Consider the following 18,420-nt stretch of genomic DNA (forward strand, 5'->3'; position numbering starts at 1 on the left):
AATGGGAATAATAAATACCCCCACAGCATAGGTTATAAGAATTTAGTAAGTTAACACAAAAAAAGTCTTGGCACAGAGCCTGGACTAAAATATCCAGTAACTATTAATCATGCTTCTGATTGATGGAGGCCTTAACAATTAAGTGGCAAGTAATGATAATATTGATGTTTAATAGTTACTGGATATTTTAGTCCAGGCTCTGTGCCAAGACTTTTTTTGTGTTAACTTACTAAATTCTTATAACCTATGCTGTGGGGGTATTTATTATTCCCATTCAACAGCTGAGGAAACTGAGGTACAAACAGCTACATCAACAGGACTCTCTAAAGCCTTTGGATATATATGTGGGTGCTTCTAGGCTGCTCTGGGAATGAGGGAAGGTGCAAGACCATGTGAAGGCAAGGAAGGTCATCAGGGAAGAGCCTGTCCTCCCCTCCTGTATCCAGAGCTGTTATTCTGTTAAATATTCTGTTTTACATATCAGGCTTCTGCAAAAATATTTCTTAGAGAAACAAGGTTTTATATAGCTAGGAAAAAAAGATATTTTAGTTTTACAGACAGGATACAAAGATTTTAGGGGCGTTAAATCCCTTGGCAGTTGTTATCAGTGGCTAAGCCAGGTCTAAAATCTCAACTCCAAACAGTCCAGAATCTAATTCCTAGGCCAAGTTACTTGGATGCCCAGGTGTTTCCATAATGGCCCTTAAATTTGGTGTAACTTATTGACCACGACTTCTTTGTCCAAACTTTCCAGATGTATGTTCTGAGCAATACTGAGCAAAATAAGGTCAGTTACAAGGTAAATTTAGAAGTATTTGTCTTGCAGAGTTGTTAGAGGAAAACAGGAAGGACGAGGCAAAGCTAGACAAGGCAGGAAGTAGAAAGAGTACTCAGGACATTTGGAGAAGACCAGTGTATGTGTGTGTGTGTGTGTGTGTGTTTGTAGGTGTCTGTGGGTGGATGGGGTACAGTGTATACCAAAGTAGGCAGGCTTCTGACCCTGGAATAAAAATGGCAACAGCAATAACAGTAGCAATAATGCTATTTTTTGAATGGCGAACGTGACATAGTCACAAGCTCAATGCTTTATATGCAGCATCATTTTTAATATTGAGGTCAATCAGCTCTTCTCATTTCCTTGAAGAGGAAACAGAAACTTATAGAGCTGGTAAGTGGCTGAGAGGAAACCACCATCTGTCTGGCATCAAAAGTGCGTGTTCTAAATCCTTCAGCTACACTGTGACTTCAGAGTCCCCAGAATCACTGGGACTCAGGTATTTCTGTACCCACTGGCTGCTCTTGAGGCTGGGTCTGCCTCAGAGCAAGGGCCCCTGACCTCGACTCAGGGACCCCATGAGAAACTTGAATTAGATCTTCCTTTACAGCAAGCTAAGCCAGTCCAGGGTGATTCAACCACCTGCTACTTGGGTGCCTGAGATTCTTTGACCTGGGGACTAAGCCTTCCATTCCCCAGTTAGAGATAAAATACTGAGATTCTTGGTGGCTGCCTTTTAGTCAATGAGCAAGTCAGAAAAGATGGCCAAAAGTTATCCCTGAATTTGTATAGCCTTTTAAGATTTTCAAAGCATTTCCCCTCTGTGTGTTTTAAAGATCGTTAGAACCTTATGTCAACTCCTATTTGACAGATCAGATCAGAATGAAGGAAAAATTTATGAAGAGTTACACACATCTCAGAAGGGGTTGACCAAGAACTCAATCCCTTGTCTTTTCAGGTCACTTCCTCTTTGCCAGGAACTAGAATGGTGAAGGTCCTAGAAGGAGTGAGAAGTCTTAAGGTCATGAGAGAAGCTCTGCTGAGGGGCCCAGTGTGGAAAAAACCCAGTAAGTGACTCTTCAGAGGGTACAGCGCTGGCTGGCCCTGCTTCCCTTTAGCTGGGTGGTGGCCCAGAAGAGCTGTGCCGGAGGTATTTTTGTCTTGTTGCTTCAGCTCAGAAAGCTCCACTTGGAATGATTTATGATGATTTCTTGGGTTTGTTTTGTAAACACAGCCCATACCACAGGAGGGAGTTACATTCCCAGGGTCTTCCTTCATGAGTGGTATTGCTCTAAAATTATTTTGCTTTGGGCTGATGTTCTCAAGTTGTTGAATCTAGAACATCAGGATGGTGAGAAGCCTCAGAGGTTATCTAGCCCATCTGTCTCACTTTATTGTTGGTGAAACTGGGGCCTAGAGATGGGGAGGGAGTTTCCTGTAGCATACAGCCAGCTCCAGGCAACAGCTGGGCTAGAACATCTGCATACCTTCAGATGTTTCTTCCATGATTACTGTTGCTCTGGGGGGAGAAATGCGAGCACAATGGATCCAGTCTACTGCTTCATGGAGCTCAGACCTTATAGGGGATATTGACTGAACAGGTCATTAAAAACCACTTTCATATATCACTTCACACTTGTCAGAATGGCTGTTATCAAAAAGACAAGAAATAAATGTTGGAGAGGGTATGGAGAAAAGGGAATCCTTGTGCATTGTTGGTAGGAATATAAATTGGTACAACCACTATGGAAAACAGTACGGAGGTTCCTCAAAAAATTTAAAATATAACTACCATGTGACTCAGAAATTTTATTTATGGGTATTATCTGAATATCCAGAAACTAGAAAAGATATGTGCATGCAGTGTTCATTGCAACATTATCTACAATAGGCAAGATATGGAAGCAACCTAAGTGTCCATCAATAGATGAATGGATAAAGAAGATGTGGAACATATAACTAGTGGAATATTACTCAGTCATAAAGAAGAATGAGATCCTGCTCTAATGATAAAATGAAAGGACCTAGAGGGTATTGTGCTAAGTAGAAATAAGCCACAGAAAGACAAATACCATATGATTTCCCTTATATGTGAAATTTTAAAAAAAGCAAATGAACAAACATAAAAAACAGAAAGAGACTTCCAGATACAGAAAACAAACGGTGGTTGCCAGAGTAGAGGAAATAGGGGGATGGGTGAAACAGATTGTGAAGAGGATTAAAAAGTACAAACTAGTTAAAAATAAACAAAGTCACAGGGATGTAATATAGGGAATACAAATAATAATATTATAATAACTTTCTATGGTGACAGATGGTAAATAGACTTGTTATGGTGATCATTTCATAATGTATAAAGATACTGAGTCACTATGTTGTACCCCTGGAACTGATATAATCTGTTCAGCTAATTAGACTACAAAAAAAAAAAACTCACACACAAGATAATTAAAAGTGTAGAAGGAAAGGAGTACAGGTACTCTGACAAGAGGGCCTAACCTGGCCCAGGGTTGAGTGATGGTTGCTTTGGGGCATGAGGTTTAGAAGGAGGAGGAAGAGTTGGTCCATGGAACAGTAGGAGAGAATTTGTTCTGGGAAGAGGGAACAGCACGAACCCTAGGCAGGTGGAAGCATGAATCTGAGGCTCCGAAAACTGGCTAGTGCCTGAGCCAGGGACCATAAGGCAAGGTTAGGAACAGGGCAGGGGGATCTAGCGGGACTTATGGGAATTTAATTTGTACTCTAAACACAGTGGAGAGCCACAGGAGTTTCAAGCAAAGGAGCAGGAAAGGTTTGGCTTGATTTTTCAGTCAGACAGCATTGAGAGGAATGGGCTGGGGAGCACTGACATAGAGCCTGGCTCCTTCCCCTGTGCACAGTGGTTCTCATGCCTCAGAATTCCCCATCAGCCTATGCTCTGCTAGGAGAGTGGATTTCAGTTGTGTGGTTGGTTTTTTTTTTTTTCTTTTTAGGGCAGGTGTTAAGCACAAAGCTTGGCACAAGACACATGCCTTGTAAAACCTTTGTGGCCTAAGTTGGGGCAAAAGCCAGATAATGGGGTCTTTGCTGGTGTTTGAGGGACACAGTGGAAGCTGGCAGGGCCTGGAGGAAATGCCTGGGGTGGAGGAGGTGATGCCAAGGGGCCAGGGTGCAAGCTGGTGGACGTTGACGGCAGGCCTGGCCTCAGCCTGTTGACTTGGATGGGATCCAAGCCATGCTTGCCAACTCGCAGCTAGAGAAGGAGATGCATGTCTTCAAGGGTCTGTGAATGCAGGGAGCTCCAGAGCTATGGAAACAGCCCCACAATAGCCTCTGCATGCCAAGCAGGGCCATCAGAATCTAGAATTTTCCACCTCTGATTTCCAGTTTAGAAAAACCTGGATATGATGGATTTAGAAAGCAACCCTCTCTTACACAGGTCTCAAAGCTTCCTCTTAAAGAGAGTTTTATAGTTCAAAAGTTAATTTCAATGCTCTTTCCTTTTCCTGTCTCTCTGTTGTTCTGCTTCTCCATCTTTCTTTCATTTTTGTCTTAGGAGGGTATTAGGTGGTTAAAAGCAATAGGTTTTAGAGATCAGCAGGTCTGGGTTTGAATTGTGGCTTTTCTACTTGCTGGGTGAGTCAGTTTGGATACATTTCTTAACCTCTTGGATTCTCAGTTTCCTCATTAGCCAAATGGGTATATTACTTTTTTAAAATGGAGTTGCAAGTTTGAATCAGGTAATATGCATAATATACATAAGAACTCAGCACATGGTAGGTGCATAATAACCTGGTATTGCTAGTCATTTGTTCGGTGTTTGTCTGGTAGTTACTGTGGGCCAGGGCTTGGGCTAGGCACCAGGATCATAATGCTGATCCTTAAAATGCCCCTTTTAAGTGTCAGGCAAGGATCAGTGTTCCCAAAGCCCAGTGCCAGCACGTGAAGAAAATGAACCCCCTAGGCAGGATCTGGAAAATGGCCCCAGATCTAGAAATAGATCTAGCTGCTGTCTGAATGACGCTGTCAAGGATCTAGGCTCTGACTTTTTACCATATTTTCCCTTTGCAGTTTCCTTGTTCCGTTTTGTTCAAAATAAAAATCACATTGTGTCTATTACTGTGTGACAGGCCCTGGGCTAGGTGCTGCAGAGGACTCCAAGGTGAGTAAGCTGCGGCTGAGTCAGTCTGATAGCACCCACATGATGGCAACTGGGATGGTCATGGCCCTAGAATCGCCCCGTGAAGAATGTCTGCAGGGACCAGTCTCTTTAGCTTGATGGTGAAGGACTCAGTGAACCTTCTAATTTCTTAAGGCTATCATGGGGGGTGGGTCACATGTTATTTTGGAGTCCCTCAGAGGCAGAACCAGGGCCCATGGAAGAAATCACCATAAGACATATTTTGTCTCATTAGAAGGAATGGATGTTTCTAACATCTTTGGGTGTCTAGCAATTGGGAAAGGCTCTCTGATAAGCAGAGCAAGCTCCATCTCTAGGAATGCTCAGCATAAACACCCACCAGGTTGTTGTAAAAGGAATGCCTGGTTCGGGTGGGAGCTTTGATAGGATGACCTCTAAGCTTCCTAGTAGCTCTTCTCGATGCAAGGATTCTAAGTTTCCATTGTCTAACTCACACTACCTTCCTTTGGATGCCTGCCAGCTTCCTCCCTCTGGGGCTCACCCTGCAGCTTACCTCACTCCTTCCTGAACCTAGCTCCAGAACCTTGCCATGGCAACTTATCAACCCAGGTCCAATGTGTCAGGCCACTGGGGCATATGTGAAATAGATTTCAGTCTGTGTTTTGGCTGGAAATTTTAGTTTTGTTATCATATCAGCCCCTTTTAGAAATCTTCCCCCTTTAGGTATTTGGGTTTTCTTTCCTAGATTTACATTTTACACACATTTCATATAGAAGATACACTAGCATCTGTTACTGTACTTTTAAGCTTGATATTTTAGAAAAATCAACATCATAGTCACTCTAGAGTCAAGATGTTGAATTCAAATCTTATCTCTACTACTTACTATCAGTGTTGTCCTGGCCAAGCTTTTTAATCTCTGTAAGAGATTAATATCTTAATATCTGTAAAACAAGGTAATAATGACATATAGCTTGTAGGAATGTTGTAAGCCTAAATATATAATAACATGCAAAGAATTGGAACAATGCTGGTACATTGTTTTCAGTAAATGTTAATGATAAATAAATAATCATTCAATAATAATGTCATCCATATACTTCATTTATTATTTATGTATTATTTTTAGAACTATTTCCTGTGCATTCCAGAAGTCAGAATAATATCTGCTTTGAAAGGGTTCTGCTGCTGCTGCTGTTGCTGCTAAGTCACTTCAGTCGCGTCCAACTCTGTGTGACCCCATAGACGGAAGCCCACCAGGCTCCCCCGTCCCTGGGATTCTCCAGGCAAGAACACTGGAGTGGGTTGCCATTTCCTTCTCCAATGTGTGAAAGTGAAAGTGAAGTTGCTCAGTCGTGTCTGACCCTTAGCGACCCCACGGACTGCAGCCTACCAGGCTCCTCCGTTCATGGGATTTTCTAGGCAAGAGTACTGGAGTAGCTTGCCATTGCCTTCTCCATCCCTATCCCCTAATGAGAATTAATTAAGGGTTACCATATTTTCCTGGTAGGTTGCTTTAAGAAAATAACACGTCACAAGCATGTAGCTAACTAAACAGATACTGAAAAGCTTCCAAGGAAATTTATAGTTTAAAGAACTGGAAACAGGAAAATGGGATTTATATACTACTTTCTGTCTCCGTGTTTGGAAGGACCTTGGACCCCAGCTCCCAGGATTCCAGCAGCCTGGCATCCCCCCTCCAACCGCCCATGACTCTTGAGGAGCAAGTGTTATCCTCGAGATAACCTTGCATGAATGCCTCTTTGCAACAGCCCTTCTAGTTTCTTCTTGGAATACCAATTCCAGGGCTGGTGCTTTCAGCCTGTGTGGTTTAAATTATTTATGGATGTGCTGCCAAACTTTTTTCAATGTGTGTAAAATTTATTTTTGCTTCAGCTGCACATCACACAAGGGTGTGCAAGGGTGCCTGCTGAGCTAAGTAGATGGAGTGATGTGCTGCAGAGCCAGGTCAACTGGCTGTAAGTGGTGTTGTGTAAAGCTGAGGCACTCCAAGGAAGACTTTTGAAGACTTTACTGGAATAGGTGGCAACTTGGTTTTGGAGTTCATTAGAAAGCATGATTAGGGCAAAGCAAAGTTCAAGTCAGCCTTCAACTCAGGACGGAGGGGCACTGAGTGAACCATGCAGTTCTGATGGTCCCGTGGAGAGACCTTAAACACTGGACCTGCCCCTGCCCATTGCCTGCATTACTGATTTCAAGTGTGCTGCCCCAAATTCCAGAATTTGAAAGTGTACTATGAACAAAACTTCTGAAAACTATTGTTCTAAGCCTAATATGGAACAAAGTGTCCCCTGGTGACATAATTTTGTGCAATATTGGGTTGAACAAAATTCAACCTGATTCCTCACTACAGGATTTCTCAGTGACTTTGAGGTGCTAATGTATGTGATGACTCCCCCAGAGCAGGTGTAGAATGCAGAATTTATTCATCTTTTTTGGTCACAGAACCATGTTTTTCTTTCAAAAACATATGTGGGGACTAGTGTTTTGAGGAAACACTTTGGCAGATACTGTTTCTAAGGATTTCACCTTCTTTCTTTTGTCTGAGAGTGTTCTAAAGGTTGTCATATGAAGGCTTAATTCAAAGTCTGAGCCCTGGTAATGACTCAGTGGGTAAAGAATCCTCCTGCAATGCAGGAGGCACAGGGGACTGGGATTAGATCCTGGGTCAAGAAGTTTTGATCCCTGGAGAAGGGAATGGCTAATATTCTTACCTGGGAAATCCCATGGACAGGAGAGCCTGGTGGACTATAGTCCATGGGGTTGCAAAGAGTCTGACATGATTGAGCACACAGATGGAGTCCCTGACACACAACTCAGCAACCCACCTGGACACCTAACTCTACTTAAGGTACTTTTTAAACACATCTGAAGAAGTTTGAAGGACTGCTTACTTTCCTTGGAGGGAGATGGGGTCACTTCTTAATGCAAAAACAAAAGATGGCAACTTGTATACTCTACCTTAGGGTTAGAGCATCTTTGGAGGATCTGGCCTCCTTAGTCAGATATTCCTGTAAATCACTTTTGCTTACAAGCCTGCCAGGCTGCCCCTGCTCAGGACACACCGTGTTGAAACTGCTTTCTCTCCATCTTGCTGTACTTTGTAGAAAGCCTTCATGTTTTGGCCTGAATGCTACAGGCTGGAGCTAATCCTTTGGCCAGCATGTCATTAGCTTGCCCAAGTTAATAGCTTGGAATGTCTTTCCAGTTTTTTGGACTCATTTTTTTCTCACCAATAAAGGCAACAAGCACACACAAACATTTGCTGAATCTACCTCAGGGTAGATGCCATGCTTTGGCAATGCCACAGTGAATACAATAGGGTTTTCTGGATAGATGCATGACAATAAATTAAAAATGCAGCATGCTACCTGCAAGAAGTGCTGTAGAGACCAAGAGGAGGAAGTGATCACTTCTGTCTGGATGATCTTGAAGGTTCCTGCCAGCTCTTAAGGTATTCTTAGATACCATACCTCTGTTGCAGTTGGCCCAGAGCCTTCTGATCCTCAGCACAGCAGAGAAGGTTGAGGAGCTCCGTCACTGAGTGCTAGATGGCTGTTAGCTGATCTCCTCTGGACTACACCTCACCTGGCGCAGACCCCGACTCAGCCCAGGCCAGCAGGATCATCCTGTCCCACTCCCCCAGGCAGGGGTGTGTGCCCGTCCTGAACCCAGTCTACCTTAGACATCTGGGCTGGAGTGGAGCAGGAACTGTGTGCATCGCAATCAGTCTCTGGAACAGCCTCCTAGTTTGAGAAGGGGAGGATGGGTTCCCACATGGAACAGCCCAAAGAAAACATCTAAAATTCTTTACCCAAGACCCCAAACCCTCTCGGTTCGGTTGCAGGGCATCCATTTATCACCAACCCCTTTACTTCCTTCTGAGACCTGGAGACTCACATTCTTCCCTGTTCCCATTTTTTTTCTCCTACTATTTTTCCTCTTTCTTCTCTCCTTCCATATTTCCAAGTACCATGAGGCGAGGGTGATTTCGGCAATAGTGAAATCGTCAATGCTAATGAGTTGCAGGTTATAGTTTCAAGTAGAAAAATCAGGACACACGTCTGCTAATTCCCAGGTGACCCAGGGTGTGAGGAAAGACTTTGGCTCTGAGCACCTTCAGGCACTTCTAGTATACTCTAGAGAGCTTGTCCCAGCCTCCTTTCCTTAACAACAACAACAGTTTTATTCCACTAGGGACAAAATACCTGGAAGCAGCATTGTTAGTAGTTGTAGTCACAGGCCACCCACCCTCTGCCCTTCCTCATTATATCCCCAGGGGCACTACAGCAGACAAAGAGTTGTGTCTGGAGAAAGCCAAGGGTGGGCTGGCACAAGGAAGCCTGGAAACCTGGAGTGGGGAGTCCAGGAATGGGAAGGCCTTAGCTGGGAGTAATATGGGGGAGCTCCATCCCATCCCCTCTGAGTAGTCAGAAATCAGGTCCACTAATCTCAAGAGCCGACTCATTGGGAAAGACTCTGATGCTGGGAAAGATAGAAGGCAGGAGGAGAAGGGGATGACAGAACACGAGATGGTTGGATGGCATCACCAACTCAATGGACGTGAGTTTGAACAAACTCCAGAAGATGGTGAAGGACAGGGAAGCCTGGCGTGCTGCAGTCCATGGAGTCAAAAAGAGTTTGACACAACTGAGCTACTGAACAGCAATCTCCTCAAGCCTCTAACCTGAGGTCACCATCTCACCACCCCACTTGCCTAATCAGGAAACCACCTCCCACCTGCCTTACTGATAAGCCTGGGACTACCCTCCATTTTCTTGGAACTCTTAGGATTATCAACCACCATCTCCCTTCCTCCCTCTATCTTTCCTCCCTTTCTTCCCCACTAAATGTATTCCTGTCACCTGTTTCATCTTATTCTTCCCTGGTCCCACCCTGGACCTTCCTTCAGGACTTCTGCAGCACCCCTACTTTCTGCTCTTCCCTGGCTCCTTGTCCTCTGTATGACATGTGGGCAAAGAAGAGCTGCCACTGCTGATTCCACTTTTCACCCCACTCCTTTGTTAATCTCTGCACCACTACTGTGCCACTGAACCTGCTTTTTGATGGGTAACAAATGACCTCCGAATAAATCCTTTTTTTCAAAAAAATCTATTCAACTCTTGCAAGGTATTAAAATTTAAATTAAAAAATTTATTATAAAAATACCCCCAATAATACTCATTTTATAAAGAATTCAAATATTGAAGAAGTATGTAGAGTAGAAAATGAAACATCACTTTGGGAATTCCCTGGTAGTCCAGTGGTTAGGACTCTATGGCTAAACCAACACTCCCCCACCCCCAACTCTAAGCCATTCTCCAGAAGCAACCATTATAAACTAGTTTGGTAAAACTTCCTCTATGCTGTTGCTTACAAATTTGGAATTGTTTTAGTACCCTTCTACAATTGGTATTTTCATTTAATGCTATGCTGCAGATGTCTTTCCTCGTAAGTATATACAGACATATATAATTTTTAAAATGTCCAAACAGTGTTCCATTTCATAACTATATCACACTTCATTTAGCCAAACTTCTTGTGGTAAATACTGAGGTTTCAGTTCAGTTCAGTTCAGTCGCTCAGTCGTGTCCGACTCTTTGCGACCCCATGAATCACAGCACGCCAGGCCTCCCTGTCCATCACCAACTCCCGGAGTTCACTCAAACTCATGTCCATCGAGTCGGTGATGCCATCCAGCCATCTCATTCTCTGTCGTCCCCGTCTCCTCCCGCCCCCAACCCCTCCCAGCATCAGATTCTTTTCCAGTGAGTCAGCTCGTCGCATTGTTAGAAATACCATTTATTTATCCCTTCATTTGTCTATTCACCAGTCTTCCTTTGATGGCTGTTGAGGTTGTTTCAATTCATTTATTTGTTTACTTATATATTTGTGTATATTAGTATGTTCACTCATCCATAATCCCATTACAAAAAATTCCTTGTACCTGTGTCTTTGCACACTTGTGCCCAGAGTACTGGGCACTGCTAATTGCTCTCCTTTTTGTCCTAGTAAACCACTCTTTCCCCTGAACACACAATGCATGTTTACCCCTTTCCGCTTCTTTCCAAAGTCTCTTCTCCTGAAATGACCACTTTCAACCAACACTTCTTGCCCCAGGCTTGTGTAGAATCATACCTGACTCCCTAGACTAGTCCTCCCTAATGGCTTCCATTTATATAGCATTTACTATGTGCTAGGTTGTGTGCTGGAGCAGACGTTGTATCGTTTCATCGTGTAACAGTGGGATGAGGCACGGATTATGCTGCTGTCAGCATTTAAAGGTGATTAAAAACTGAAGCTCAGAAAGTTATGGAACTTGTCCAGGTCATTCAGCTCATTACATGGAGGAGCCAGGATTCAATCTCCGGCTTCTCCTGCTGTGTATCATGAATTCACAGAAAGCGCTACATTCACTGCATCTTCTGCTCTGCTGTCCATAGGACCTCACACATGCACTGACTACAGCACTTACCAGATTGAATGGTGGTAACTTACTCACAGGTTTGCTTCCCTTCACTAGACCGGGAACTCCCCGAGGGCAGACCCTGTGTCTCTTCTTTCATTTCCCATATTGACTACAGAACCTGGTTTTATCTTAGGTGCTGATATGGATTTGAATGAATGAACCTCGGTTTGCTGAATGAGGAATTCCAACACTTCCTGAACCAAGTCAAGAGTCACACTTCAGCACTCAATAACACATGCTGAATTTGAAGTTTATTTTCTGCTGATTAATGAAAATAAAATACCCTACTCTCAGGACCCTAATTAACTAAATTACAAAAAGCTCTGTAGATTGACAGGTGGTAGAACAAAATGATTTAAGACACAGGCTCTGAAATGAGATGACCTGTATTCTGATCCCAGCTCTGCCATGTATTAGACAAGTTATTCAACTTCCATAATCCTAAATTACCCAACCAGTAAAAAGGATATAATGACAGTTATTTAGAGCTAGATGAAGAAGTTGATAGGAAACACTCTATGTTAGTGCCTGGCATAGAGAAGACACTCAATAAGTGTTAGCTGTGATGTTGTTATAAGGACCAGTATTAACCCCTGTCAGTCTTTGCTCAAAGTGAAATAGATCAAGCATTCATTTCTCTTACCACTCTCCAAAGTAAATGTTTTTTTTTTTTTTTTTTTTACTTCTAATCTATAAAAATTCTCTTTCTGGCTGTTACTTATAAAACAAACATTTGTTGAGTGCCTTCTGTTTACCAGACTCCTCTCTGATTGGTCCTTCAATTATCAGGGAGAATCTGCAGTCTACAGAGAGATGATAAGCCTTGCCTGGGATAGCAGCCCCGAGGAGGATAAAGTTTTTCTGCTTTTTACTGTTGAGAACATTATTTGATTCTCTGGAAAACACACCTTTTTCTTTTCAAATTTCATGGATTTGTTTTAAAGTATTTTCTCATCAAAATCTGAAGGTATTATACAGTGATACATGAAAGAACAGATAGTTTTTAAGGTCTGATTTGTAGAGGTGCCTGTGCTGTCTTTGTTCTCTTAGGCAAAAAGCTTTCAGAAGGTCTCAAAGATGACTTTAGGAATCAACATTTGTTTTCTGATTCTGTGCATAGTTCTTACCTGTGACTTGGTATTTGTTTTTCAGAGGGATTGTTGTTACTTTGCTTGGACTTAACTGGGTCTTTCCAAGTACTATATTTAAGAACGACCCTACCCCCAGCAACCAAAACCAAACAAACGTGAAAGAAAATCCCCAGCCCTAAACTCAAATCCCAACAAAACTGGACAAGCAAGCTTTCTAGACCTAATCGATTATTCAGTTCTAGAACTATATATTCCCAGAGAACCATGCCTACTGTTTTAATTGAATTACCTCAAAAGGAGGAAATATTTCTTAGGAATGTGACTTAGCTTTGAAACTAGGGATTATCTTTCCTTGCATGTAAAGTACACATCTCTTACTACAAATGAAGGAAGTCCCCTTTCCAAGTGATACTTGTTTAGGAAATCCAGCTTTAGAGATGAAAGGAGAGGTGAAAAGGGAAAAACTTCCTTTTCTTTGGTCTGAAGGAGGCATGACTTCACGTTATGCAAATACCTGGCTGCTTACTCTGGAATACCTGTGCAGTAAGAAGCAGGCCTCCTGGACTGCTAAATGCTCCTAGAAGCTCCTAGGGCTGGGTGCTTCTTCTTGCTCCTTGCTTCCCTGGAACCGTGGCTTCTTGGTAAGATACTCTGCTATCTGAACTGCTCAGGCCACCACGCAGGAAGGAAACTGTGGACCAAACGACCAAAACACTCACCTTGACCCCAAAGTGTGACCCTTTTCTCTGAGCCTCAGTTCCCTCAGCTGAGAGGTAAGGAGTTTCCTCTGAGTGTCCCTGAACTCTAATATTCTGGGATTCCAGAATCTTTTCCCCTGCCAGGCCAGTGACCTAGTTGTGAAGGACAGTGAGAACGAAGCCGTTGTTTGGAATTCATGGGTGGGGTGGGTGGGGTACCTGCTAATAAACTTGACAAGGGATTGAAGCAACCTGTTTCCCCAAGACTCCGGTGAGGGCTGAACAAGGCGTATCCCTGCTTTGGCATTGCTGCAGAGACATTCAGAATGCACTTATCAGAGCACATCAGGCTCATAAACCTGACACTTCACCATCTGAAATACTGAAAAGGTAAAATTGCACAAGACGTGGAGCCCAGGTGGTCTGTGGATCGAATCAATATTTCAGCTCAATTTCTCTTCAGAGACCCTGTCTGAGGGAACACTTCCTCTGCCATCTCAAAAGGCTTTTTAATACTGTTTACCCCTGAGTGATTTTGTCCTGAGGAACTGTGGGAGGGCCCATGGGGATTTCGAAAGCTTAGTGCTGGATTGATTCTGTGCCCTAATGATTTTGAAAGCCTGTGTATTTAGGCAAGAAGCTTCAACTCCAGTCCTGGTTTTGCCACAGCATGGCTGTGCAGTCTCGAGCAAGCTGCTTCATCTTTCTGGGCCTCCATGTTCTCACTAAATAGCGTCTCTCTCTGCTCCCTTCCTGCCCTGGCACACCATGACTCTAAGCCCTAAGGCAGAAATGGCCCATCTTGGGTGTAGAATGAGGCCAGATCTACCCAACTATTTTTGCTCGTCAGCTGTGGGTTCATACCTCTGGTATGGAGGTTATACTCCCTTCCCAAACTCCTCCTTTTGGAAGGTCTTTGTAACGTATCCAAGGAAACAGGTGAGAGGTATGGATGTTTGAGGCCAGGAAGGGGCTTCAAGGAGAACCACCTAACTCTACCCTCACTGTCTGGTGGTAGGTGTTTGGCAAGTTTGGGCATCAGCATTTCATAAAAAGTTAAAAGCCCTGGCTGCAGAGTCAGCCAGCTCTTTTTTTCATATCCCAGCCTTGCCAATCATTTCAGTTCATTATTCAGCAAATATGTATCAAGTGCCCATTTTTTGTTAAGCTATTTTGCATACATTCTCGCATTTAATCCTCATAGCCCTATGTAGCAGGTACTGATTTTATCCACACTTCAGGAAAATGAAACTCAGAGAGGTGATGTGACATATCCAAGGTCACACAGCTAGTAAGTGGCAAACCTGAAGCTTGAATCCAGGTCCAAAAGCTCCAGAGTGATGGCTCTCAGCCAGGACACTCTGCTCTTTCCCAAACCTTATTTTATTTAATCCTTGTTTAAATCCTCATTTGCTTTATGGCAAAACTTCCACCTCAATGCTTCAGAAAAGCCTCTGTGACTTTGCAGTCCACATAATGGATTAAAGAGCAGATCCACTTATAAAAGGGGATGGAGTAGACAGACATTGGATGGTGCAGTGGGAAAAGTTCTGAAGCATGTTTGCCTCCAATAACTCAGCTTCTAGACCTGCCTGGCCCTTACCAGTCATCTGATCTGAGGCATTTCCACCCTCTGAACTTCACCAGCCATGCTTTCCTCACAAAGATATTGTAAGAATCCATTGAGAGAGTGGCTATGAAAGGACTTTACAAATGAGAAAGTGATAGAAATGGACTCATTCTTATTGTGGTCCTACTTCTCTGTTTGTATTACTCACTGAACTGGATAGCAAATTGCATGTTATCTTCAAGAATCTTGAAATACACCACCCAGTGATCCAAGCCTTGGAGTCCCATGATGAAGCAGTATGAGGCAGGGTTATACCAGGCACTCCTGCCTGACTCATTCAGAAGTACTACCTTCTGGAATATGTGGCATTACTATGGCTGCCACTGTGACTCATGGTCGGCCCAGAAAGCCTGGAATGTGACATTCCTGAACAGACTCAGGCATGAGAAGAGAGAAGAAGAAAACACAACATTTGTAAACAGACAGTCTGGGGCTCATTTGCTATATGCTTGTTTTGAAAGCCTGTGGAAGTCCAGCTATCCACCCATCACTGGATCTTATGTCCCTTGGGAAGCATGTGCTGCCACACATCTGCCGACTGCATCACCCAGGGCCTGACACTCTCGCACCACTGATTCTGAGAGGGTTGGGCAGGGGAATCACTTTCTAACTTAACCACACAGCCCTCCAAGGAATGAAAAGAGATGAAAACTGAAGGTGCCCTTTGCAGGTGGTTGGAGATGCCCTGTACCATTGCTTGCTGAGTTTCCCCAGTGTGCATTTATTTACCCCCTGCCCTCTCCCCTGGCTGTACTAAGGGTCGCACAGGAAGAAGGTTTTATTTCTTTTGAGGCTTTGTGTCTAATTTGGGGCCCAGGGGTGAAGAGAGAAGCAGAGCCACTGGTCCAGGCTTGGGTAAGAACATTTCTTTCGTTAGATGAGGATAGAGGTTGCCAGAGAACAAGTCAAAGAGCTCCCAGGGCACATCAGTATCCCTCCTGTCTAACAATTAGCAGGTAATCAGCTGTCAAAAGATACTCTGTTTGGGGTAGTACCAAGGAAGGAACTGCAGTCATGGAAATGAAAAAGTGAGGGTCCAGAGGATGCTGAAAGCAAATGCCATTGAGGGAAATGCCTGCAGGGAAGGTTGGAGACCTGGGCTCCAGTCCCAACCCTGCTTATTAGCCTCTGTGTGAACTTGGTGCCTGAAAAACAACTACAAGGCAATGATCTCTTAGGTACCTTCCAATCATCTCAGTTCACCCAGGACTGCCCTGGTTTTACTACTGATTGTTTCCCATCCAGGAATCCCTGTTTCCTACTGAAAACTCCCCTTTCTGATTGTTCTAGTATCTTCCCTCCAGGATCTCAGTCCCTTTCCTCTGTACTGTAGAAGCCTCTTTTCTGGATCAGAAAATCCCTGGAATGATTGCTCCTGCTGAAGGGGTGTCAAAGCATGTCACCTCCTATATGGCCAGGGCATCAACCCATTAGGAAAGACCTAACCATAAACCCCAGGCTATTCCCCGCCCCCTAGGCATGAGCAGCCTCATATCAAAAGTGGGCTTCCATCTCCAGATCTGTGATAATTCCACCTCTTTCTATAGTCCTACCAGTGACTTCAGGACCGTAGAGCTAAAGGGTGGACCAGTTTCTCTCTTTCATATTTTCTTAAATATTTTTATTTATTTATTTGATTGCATTGGGGTCTTAGTTGCTGCATTCAGAATCTTTCATTGCCACATGCCCACAGCATGTGGACTCTCAGTTCCCTAACCAGGGATCGAACCCATATGCCCTGAATTGCAAGATGGATTCTTAACCACTGGACCACCAGGGAAGTCCTAGCCCAGCTTCTCTTTTGATCTCAGACTGAAAGTAGTGACTCCCCAGTTTACTGGTCAGATCAGCTTCAGCCCAGCTTCTTACAGTCTTTGAAGCAGAGACTGCTCTGGGCACTGCTGACTAAATCCAGAGTATAGTTTCTACCTAGGCTGCCAGTTTTTTTTTTTTTTTTTCGTTCAAAGAGGAGCCCCTGAAGTATTTGGGGTTGAAGAAGTTTCAAGTTTCAAATAATGGTTGCCATACCTGTATCAAGAGCAGAGGAAAGAAATCTCATGTGCTTTCTGGCCCTTGTTCACCTCCATACTTGTTGAGCACATTTCACATGACCTCCCTGCCTATTCTGTTCCTTCCTCTGGTGTCTCCCTCATTTATTTATGTTGCATCTTGAGTGCGGTCATCTGCATTAGGCATTGTGCTATGGGTTGGTGAAGCTTAGGTTGGATGTGACCCTTACAGTGACGCTACAATGTGGCAGGGCAGCCTGACATGAGCAGCTGTGCAGGGATGTGGTTTTTGTGTTCTAACACATTGGAGAGCCGTAGCAGCCTAACTGAGGGTGAGTCATTCAGCCCCAGGGTGACATCTGGGTGGGGCCTAGAAGATGAGGAAGAGCTGGAAGTGGGCATGTTGTTGTTTCGTTGCCAAGTCGTGTCTGACTGTGACCCCCTGGCTGGTAGTCCACCAGCCTCCTCTGTCCATGGATTTCTCAGGCAAGAATACTGGAGTAGGTTGCCATTTCCTTCTCCAGGGGTTCTTCCCTACCCAGAGATCGAAACTGCATCTCCTGAATCTCCTGCTTGGCAGGCTGAGCCATCTGGGAAGCAGGCATGCCAGGCATGAAAAGTGGCACACATAAAGGCTCTCTCCCACCCTGTCTGACAGTCTCCCCTTGTTACCCACTGTGAGTGGTACCGTGGGTGGCAGTGGGTCAGGGATTATTGGACCAAAAGCCAAGACAAACAGATCAGCCCTCAGGAGACTGCTGGGCCCAGGGAGCCCCTGCATACCCAGGAGCCTCGTTCTTATTTCCCAGAGCAAGTGGAGGCTGCAGACACAAATTTCTTCCCTTCCCTTCTCATTCCTCAGACTCCCAGCTTCCTCCTGTATCAGAGGACCTGCTCTGACCTGGCTTCACCCCTGGGACCCTCTTCACTCCATCAGCAGTCGCTGTGAATCCCTTCCTAGCCCTCTGGCCTACACTGATCCTGTCCAGCAACTATCAAGGTTCAAATCCCAGTCATCTCCTACATAGTTACTTGCAACAGCTTCCACGTCAGTCCTGTGATTCAGGCCTCTCCGTTGCTTACAGTCCTGTGTGTGCTGCCAGATGAAACTTTCCAAAACAGTGTTTTGTTGACCTTGTACACCTGTTTTGAAATCTTTGTGAGCACATTTCCTCAGACCTTACTGTCCACTGTGTACAAACAAGGCCATATTCATATTCACAACCCAGTTGTCTTTGGCTTATGCCTCTCTGCTGATATGGGACCTGACCCCAAGCAATTCTGGGAAGCCCCGGGCTAGTGTTCTGAGCATCCGGACCAGTCTGTGCATGTTTGCTAATGGTCTGCACACAGGCCAGACATCACTGAGAAGATGTGTTTGGAGACACATGCTGTGACCTCTAGAATATATGACATTTTATTTTACAAAACGAGCAAGCCACTGCCCCAGCATAAGACACCTGGTTCTTTACCATGGATGATTTGAGAAGCTCTGCCCTAGGGAAGGCTCATGCACAAGTAAGTCTGGTCCCTCTGTGCATTCCCTCATTTACTCTCTGTTACCTACTGGCAGCCCCAGAGTTGCTTTTTCATGAAATCAGTCCTTT

General features: G+C 44.2%; 1 long non-coding RNA gene across 1 annotated transcript in view; it reads left to right on the forward strand.

Moving 5' to 3' along the window:
- LOC129558284 (uncharacterized) overlaps positions 1-18,420 on the forward strand; it is a 162,869-nt gene that overhangs the window by 45,887 nt on the left and 98,562 nt on the right. Inside the window, exon 4 of the long non-coding RNA XR_008686391.2 lies at positions 1,734-1,842. This is a non-coding gene — a long non-coding RNA (uncharacterized LOC129558284). The remainder of the gene's footprint in view (positions 1-1,733; positions 1,843-18,420) is intronic.

This window comes from Moschus berezovskii, chromosome 8, assembly GCF_049115385.1.
Source record: "Moschus berezovskii isolate FMDL1 chromosome 8, NW_MosBer_1.0, whole genome shotgun sequence".
Classification (NCBI taxonomy): domain Eukaryota; kingdom Metazoa; phylum Chordata; class Mammalia; order Artiodactyla; family Moschidae; genus Moschus; species Moschus berezovskii.